Below are 8664 nucleotides of genomic sequence, written 5' to 3' on the forward strand. Positions count from 1 at the left end.
GAGTATTTTGATTACACCGGTTTGCGCTGTTTTGTACAGCTAAAAATAGTGACGAGTGACCAAGTACGGTTACCCATACTAGGAATTAGTGCTCTGCGTTTAACCCATCCTAAGTGCACATACACAGCAGTGAACACACACACACCGTGAACACACACCCGGAGCAGTGGGCAGCCATTTATGCTGCAGCACCCGGGGAGCAGTTGGGGGTTCGGTGCCTTGCTCAAGGGCACCTCAGTCGTGGTATTGAAGGTGGGAGAGAGCGCTGTACATTCACACCCCACACCTACAATCCCTGCCGGTACGAGACTCGAACCCACAACCTATGGGTTACGAGTTTGACTCTCTAACCATTAGGCCATGACGGTATAGCTGGAAGCGGATGACACTGGAAGCCAGACAGACAACACAAAATCAATATAGTGAGGTCTTATGAAGAGAAACAGTCAGTCTGTGCAAGAAACCGAACATTCTTTACAACATACCAAAGCACATAAATGCTATTTTACTAATTAATTACAATTACGCTGACCTAGTATGCTGAGCAGAAATGTAACTAAAAAATGCAAAATGTAACTGAAAAAAAATAAATAAAAAGAATGAGGAATGTTAAATTCACAAACTATAGCTTTGTACCGAATTCTTCTGTTTTATTCAGAAGTGTTTGTTTTATAATAGGGTGACCATGCATCCTCTTTTTCCTATATGGCCAGGATTTGTCTAAATTGTCTAAATTGCCTGGGCTTTGGATTTGTTTTCCTATTGTTGTCATACTCACTGAAGGTAATGACTGAGAAGTAGTTTGAATAATAGCCAGCGTTGGGGGTAACACATTACAAGTAAGTGACTTATGTAATCAGATTACTTTTTTTCAAGTAACTAGTAAAGTAACATTACTTTTACATTTACAGGAGAATATCTGAGTTACTTTTTCAAATAAGTAACACAAGTTACTTTGTTTTCCCATTTATTTACTAACTCCTCTCCTGTCCCGTGTCTAGAGAAATCAGGAGTGAGGTGCAGAGGCACTTCCTTCAGCCTGAGGCTTATTAATTTCACTTTTTTTTTTAATGAAATGGCCTTTTCAGTTGCCAAAAATATAACTTTTTGGGATCTACAGAGAACAGTCAAAGCAATGCAAATACTTATACATTTCTCAACTTCTCTTATTTACAAGACTTCATTGCTCAAATTACACACATACAGAAAGTCCAATGACACAAATGTGCACACATACAAATACACGTTCTCACAGCTCCATCCATTAAAATCACACTGTAAACTCCCACATCTCTCTCTCTCACACACACACACACACACAGTGACAGCTGTGTTATGCAGCTCTGGCACTGCTGGCTTACATTTTACGTGATTTGACAACTGGACAGTTGAATTGAGGAGAAACTGCAGAGCTGATATTGAGAAATGTGTATGACGTTGTGTGGAAGCACCTTCCAGTGTGTGTGTGTGTGTGCTAAGTCTGTATCTTTGTATATAGATGTATGTGTGTGTGTGTGTGTGTGTGTGTGTGTGTGTGTGTGTCTGTTTGAAGCGATGAGGGGCACGTCCTCGCGGGCCAAGGCCCATTTTTTCTGGATTAAAATAAACAGACGACTGGCGGGGGTCTGGGGGTTATGGGAAAGGAGGAAACAGTGATGCTAATCAGCCCTGCACACACTTCCCCCAACTGTAAAACAAAACGAGAGAGAGAGAGAGAGCATTTTTAGCTGTAAGTGCGCATGAGTGAAAGTTTAGGACTACAGCTCCACTTTGCAAGGTCAAGTGTCGAAACTAACTTCAGTTCCCCTCCAGATCATTTTATTTCTTCATTACAGATTTCGCAAAAAAGAAGATCCATGTTACAATGTTACAAAATCAAATGTATAGGCAACAATTACACAAGCTGAACATTCTGAATTTGCATAATTAAAGGGATAGTTCACCCAAACATGAACATTTTGTCCTGTATGTTCCATCTGTAGAACGTAAAAGATCTTAAAGGGACAGTTCACCCAAAAATGAAAATTCAGTCATTATTTACTCACCCTCATGTTGTTCCAAACCTGTAATGGTGCGTTCAAGTCATGTCGGATAGATCGTATTTACGAGTTGAACGCACATGAAATTTCTTTTTAAAAATATTAAAAACGCAAAACACACCTGATGCGAATTGTTTGCTCTTCATTTTCTATAAGCAGAGTTAACAGACCTGTTGTATTTTCTTGTAATTTATTAAAAGAAGGTACACCGCCATCTTGTGCCGACTAAACTGACTTGAACGCACCTGACGTCGTAATTACGACTTGTCAACTCGTAAGTACGAACGTCCCAGGAGGACTTGAACGCAGCATAAGACCTTCGCTCATATTCAGATTAAGGATTCAGATTAAGACATTTTTGATGAAATCTGAGAGCACTCTGACCCTGCATAGACAGCAACGCAACTGAAATGTTTTATGGCCTACAAAGTTAGTAAGGACATCATTATAATAGTTAATGTGACATCAGTAATGTTATGAAGCTGCGAGTTTTTGTGTGCAAAGAAAACAAAAATAACCACTTCATTGAATGATTTATTCTATTAATTTATCAATGTCTTTACTATCTTTTTCACATGAGGATGAGGAATTAATGACAGAATTTTCATTTTTGGGTGAACTATCCCTTTAAAATCAAAACTGGAGTTTTGTTAAGTGGATAGAAATGGGATAAGGATTTATTTATTTTTAAAAAACAAAAAGCACCATACAAGTATCAGAAAAGTGGTCAGTACACCTTGAGTGCTGTATGAAGTGCACTTAATTGTATTGACTGTGTACTTGTGTACTTCAAATCTTAAAAGTATATATATATATATATATATATAAAATACTTGTAATATAATATTAATGACATTAAATTATACTTAAGTGACTTAATGAGAGACACTTGAAAATGCATTATCATGTTTAAATAATTTTTCTCACGTTTTAAAGACACGTACCCTTATTTTTATGAGTTTTTATGAGTAACAGTTATACATCCTGTTATAAATAATAACAGGAATTGAAGCACAATTTTGTTTAGCATAAATGTTTGCCAGTACATTCAGCTCTACCTTTAACCATATTTAAAAGACAAAATGTTTAATTATAAGTGGGTCATGAAACACCCTTAAGTTCAACTAATTGCATTTAATATTCATTTAAACTATAATGTATTTTCATTTAATTGTAAATGACAAGCAATTAAGTGTATTTTGCACCGAAGCATATTTGTTTTAAAGTTTATTATTTCTGTAAGTACTTTTTTTTTTTTTAAGTATGCTTAAGTGCACATATTTTTCATAAAGGCTTGTGTGAATCTTGTGTGAGGCATTTCTAACTGATTCATAAGATTTGAGAGTGTCTCACTCTTAAATTTGTGGCTAAATCACCATCCATTTTATTCGCCTGGAAAAGAGCAGCTCGGACATTCTGCCTAAGTTCTCATTTTGTATTGCACAGAAACATGAAAGTCATACAGATTTGGAATAATGTGGGTGATTAAAAAAAGACAGGATACTGAATGCACACGGCCCACGTATTGTAGCATTCCTGTACATTTCTCATTATGTGTGTGTGTGTGTGTGTGTGTGTAAAGACAGAACGACTGGGGGCAAAGACGCCAAGAGAGGGGAGGAGGAGAAAGGGAGAAATGGAGGGATGTAATTAAATTTGCCACACAATGGGGTGAATAGCAGACACGTGGTGGAGCTAATGGAGGAGAGAGATGTGCTTTTTAGCAGTGCTAATTGATAAGAAAGAGCTTAGCCTTTGTTCAAGCAGTCCCCCTCCCCGCCTGTTTGGGACGCCATCGGTAAACCCCCATCTGCTGTCCAGGGTCCTCATTAATTGACCAAACACACACACACACACACACAGGTTTGTTTTTGTGAAAAGTGTTCATTATTTAAAAAAAAAAATGTAAAAAAATATATATATTTTTTGTTGTTGTTTTGTTTTTAATTTTGCACTACACAAACAAGACTGTGATCAATATGAATTACTCATAATATTTTTGGCCATTCCCAGTATAAATGCTGTTTGATGTCCAGCATAAACTCATCTTGTTAGCACCCGTGGCTTGATTCTTGACGGTAGCTATTATACAGATGTTGCTCTGCTCAGCTCTTCCCCAGCCTGATCTGATACCTCATAACCACCGAAACCATGACAACAGCACAGTGGCGGCGATCGGAGAAGCAGTGTCTGCGCCGGGGTCTTCCTCCAGTGTCTGACTGCAGCATAATGAACTCCTTAACACAGCCTGATTCCCCTCCTCAGGGTAAATTCCCATACAACTATGAACAGTTCTGAGGCAAAGCACATGCTTCCAGTAAGTGTGACGGGCCAGAGAGCGAGAGACATGTTTTTCCTTCACTGTATCCTGGACACTGCTTGTTTTGGGGAGTCAACAACTTCTGATGATGCTTGCGATCCAAGTTGGAGAATGAATGAATTTTGATTTTATGAATCAAGACCAAGACTCCCCCGTGTTCATGCAGAATTTCGTATAATTCCAGAAGTGTTGGCTACCTTGAGCAGGTTTCTGAGAAATCCTGTTACCCTACAGTTAGCTGGTATTTGGGTACTTATCCCAGACTTCGCCGGTTTGTACACAACAATTTTCCATCCTATAATACAGCGGCCAACAAGACTAAAGAAGCATCAGAAAATGAATCCACAATGAATATACACTGAATGAGGTGTTTGGCTGTTGGCCAGTTGGTCATAATCCAACCAAAACCTTCATGGATCTGATTTAAAAAAAAAAAGAAAAAAAGATACACAAAGTTAGGATAATTAAGATTTTGAAATGCCCTTCTGCTCACCAAGGCTGCATTCATTTGATTAAAAATGCAGTAAAATCAGTAATATTGTGAAATATTACTACAATTTCAAATAGCTGATTTCTATGTGAATATATGTTAAAATGTCATTTATTTCTGTGATCAAAGCTGTATTTTCAGCATCGTTACTCCAGTCTTCAGTGTCACATGATCATTCTAATATGCTGATTTGTTGCTCAAGAAACATTTCTGATTATTATCAATGTTGAAAACAGTTGTGCTGCTTCGTATTTTGTGAAAATCGTACAACAGAGTCGAAACAGATTATGAAACTGGCAAGAAAGCAACAAAGCCGTGACAGTCTGCAGGCCGAACGTAGGCGTCCTTTCTTAAAAGGAGAAAAAGGGCCACTCAGCAACCTCTGGCTCTGATATTAGTCAGCAACCCCATTAGTCTTAATGGCCGCCTCTGGGCGCAAGGGAGCCTGGTCTGTCCTTTTAAAAGTACATACAAGGAGCTCATTAAGACTTAAAACAAAGCGGAGCAGTGAGAGAGGGTCGAGCGAACGAGTGAATGAGTGAGAGACTGACTGACAGAAGGGGGAGAAGTGAGAGATCTCCTCCTTCCATTAAGATCCCTTCCCCCTTCCAGCTCTCATTGACGGGTTCCTGCGACCACAGAAGCCCCATAAAGGCTCAGCCATTTCCATAATCGCTCATATCTGTCGGATGAAACACTATCCAGACAGCTTAATGGACACTCTGAAGAATCCCTGTTTAAAAATCCATAGCTAATCAATAACGCTGGCTTCCCGGCCTCTCAGCACCGCTCGCAGATGTGTGCTGCCGTACTCGCAGCCTAGTATTGACCCGGCTAATAGGGTTATTCTGAACGCAGAGACCTGGGCTGGTCACATTTCTCACCTCAGCTTTCCATCGCCGAAGCTCTTTGTGGAAAATCCGGGAGGTCAGGATTAGTTTTTACGGAAACGCACGAATCCGCCGTGACGTAGCTAAATGTTCTAGGCAGCCGTTCCCACAGTTGTCAAAACCGTTGGGCTCCACTTAGGAAGCCAGCTGATCAGTGCATGAAAATTGCCGAGACAATCTGTTACCATGGCAACTAATTAAGTTAACGCAGTCACAGGCCCTCATCCCTCCGCCTCCATTCACCTCCTTTCAGACACGAGTCAATGTTTGCTCAAATCCGTAAGCAGGGTGATTCGATTTATGAAATTGAATTTCAGCTGCTCACAACATGAGTCGAAACAACCAGATATATGTTCGTTGACGTTTGAGCTTTTTTAATGCAAATATAGTGGAATGTGTTTTTAAACGCTAATTATAATTGAGCGGCAAATCAGCATATTACAATGATTTCTGACGAATCATGTGACACTGAAGACTGGAGTAATGATGCTGAAAATCCAGCATTGATCACAAGAAATAAATCACATTTTAACATTTAGGCCTATTCACATAGAATACAGCTACTATGAATTGTAATAATACTGAACAATATTACTGTGTATTTTTAATCAAGTAAATGCAACCTTGGTGAGCAGAAGAGACTTCTTTCGAAAACTTTAAAAAATCTCAATTATTCCAAACTTTTGACCAGTATGTGTCTTAGATAAAAAAAACAGAGCCATGGCATCCCATCAGACGTGATACAATAAAAATAAATACATAATAAAATACATAAGTTGGGTGATACAATTTATAACATTTAATTTGAATAGTTCACAACATTAAAATCAACCAGATATACATTTTTTTATACAATAAATTTTTTTAGCACCAATAATAATTGATGATAATTGGGAAGCAAATCAGCATATTAGAATGATTTCTGAAGGATCATGTGACACTGAAGACTGGAGTAACGATGCTGAAAATTCAGCTTTGATCACAGGAATAAATTACATTTTAAATATATATATTCAAGTTGAAAACCATTTTTTTCTTAGTGTGAAGAACATGTGAAAAATCTGAAGAACCTTTTTCCATTTTAAAGAACCTTTTGTGTAATGGAAAGGTTCTTTACGGAACCATCGATGCTGATTAAGAACCTTCGTTTTTAATAGTGTTGGCGAGCATAAGGGATTTCTTTCAAAAACATAAAAAAAAAAAAATCATCAATGAGACTTGATGCAATAGCTTCAAAAAGAGTCAATCTTTGCTCAAATCCATAAATTGGGTGCTTCAATTTAAAAATCCAATCTGAACCGTTCACAACATGAGTCGAAACCAACCAGATATGCGTTTGTGCAGGTTAGAGTGCTGTTTTAATGCAAATAAAGTGGAATATTTTTGTTTAATTGGAGGTGTCTGAAAGTTGGCTAGGATTCAGATCCAGCGCTGCCGGTGTGGCGAGAGGATCCTCTGTAAAATCCTAAACTGGGTTTTTACTGATAGTCAAGGTGGGCAGGAAATACGCTGAGGTGTTTATGAGGGCTGGTTCGAAGTTATGAGAGCACTCGTTACTTTCAGATAATTTGCAGACTATTAGCCAGATGAGAGACGTGTCTTTTTATCCTCTTCTGTTGCTGGTGAGATTCTGCCGCTCCGGTGAGAGTTCAACTGAGCGTAGCATCAGCCATTCACAATGACGAATGGGATACTAAAACACGAGCCAGCGCAGATTACACTGTTTATCTGTGTTTTTAAATAGACTGAATAGTTTTCTTGCCCTTGGCAGCTTTTCCTTGAGAGAGTGAGGTGTGTCGCATTCATCATTTGGAGGTCAGCATGTCTTAGCTTTTGAAATCGCCAAAGAACAGCACATGCGAGCACATGGGTGTTTGTGAGCTATTATGGTGATATGACACTTTCAGCAGTAGATTGCATCAGTGCAGTTAGGCAACATTTTTACTCATGTGTTTTTTTTTGGGGGTCTAAAGAAATTGCTCAAGACTATTCGCACAGATGTGTTCTTTGTGAAACTGCTCTCTTTGTCAACATTAGCTTCTCTGTGTTGAGTAAGCCCCTAACAGTAAGTGAAATTAACAAATGGGAAGTTCCCATAACTATTCAAGCTGCGATTGTGCCCAAGAAATTACCAAACTCGTTTCCAGGTCAGATGTAATTACAGCTTCGTGATCCCTGGTGACCGTATGCTAAAATGCAATGCTCCGTCTCATTGGTGGAGTGCAAACTTTCACTGATCACTTCAGTGCAAAAAGAAGGGGTGGGGATGCAAAAGCCACATTTGAAAAGTGTTTACACTGATTTTTCAGTGGTGGCATAACTGTATTTACATAGGACTCACAATCGTGGGAAACCATGTACCGAAGTCTTGTGCACAGCCAATAGAAAACAAGAAGGTGTGTTCCGATTGGAATGACTGGTAACTTTGCATCTGGCTCTCAAAGATGCAGTGCAAGGAAAAGGGTAGACTGAGACTGAAGAGCCAGAGGAATTCACAATTTTCTACATTCTGACAATCAATAAAACGCTCTACACTGGGGCGTCTGTTCCAAAGTGATGACGTGTTGCGATGCACCTTCAGTTTCTATTATCTACTGCTTTTATTACAACTTTTATGATCACTATCTTCACAAATAAAGAAATAAATACATAATAATAATAATTAAAATATTAAAAATAAACAAATATAAACAAATAAATAATTACTTTTTTCATTAAAATTATATTTTAATAAGCAAAATCATTAAGTATCTTTCCAACAGAGGAAGCCTTTATAAAAGCTATCTGTTATATATAGTAAGTAAATAAATAAACACTTTTTAAAGCAAAATCATTAAGTGGAATCTTACCGATAGAGGAAACCTTAAGCTTTACATACATATACAGTATAAAAGCTATCTGTTATATATATAAGTAATTTTTATA

This window comes from Sinocyclocheilus anshuiensis, unplaced genomic scaffold (assembly GCF_001515605.1).
Source record: "Sinocyclocheilus anshuiensis isolate Anshui unplaced genomic scaffold, SAMN03320099.WGS_v1.1 scaffold1082, whole genome shotgun sequence".
Lineage (NCBI taxonomy): Eukaryota > Metazoa > Chordata > Actinopteri > Cypriniformes > Cyprinidae > Sinocyclocheilus > Sinocyclocheilus anshuiensis.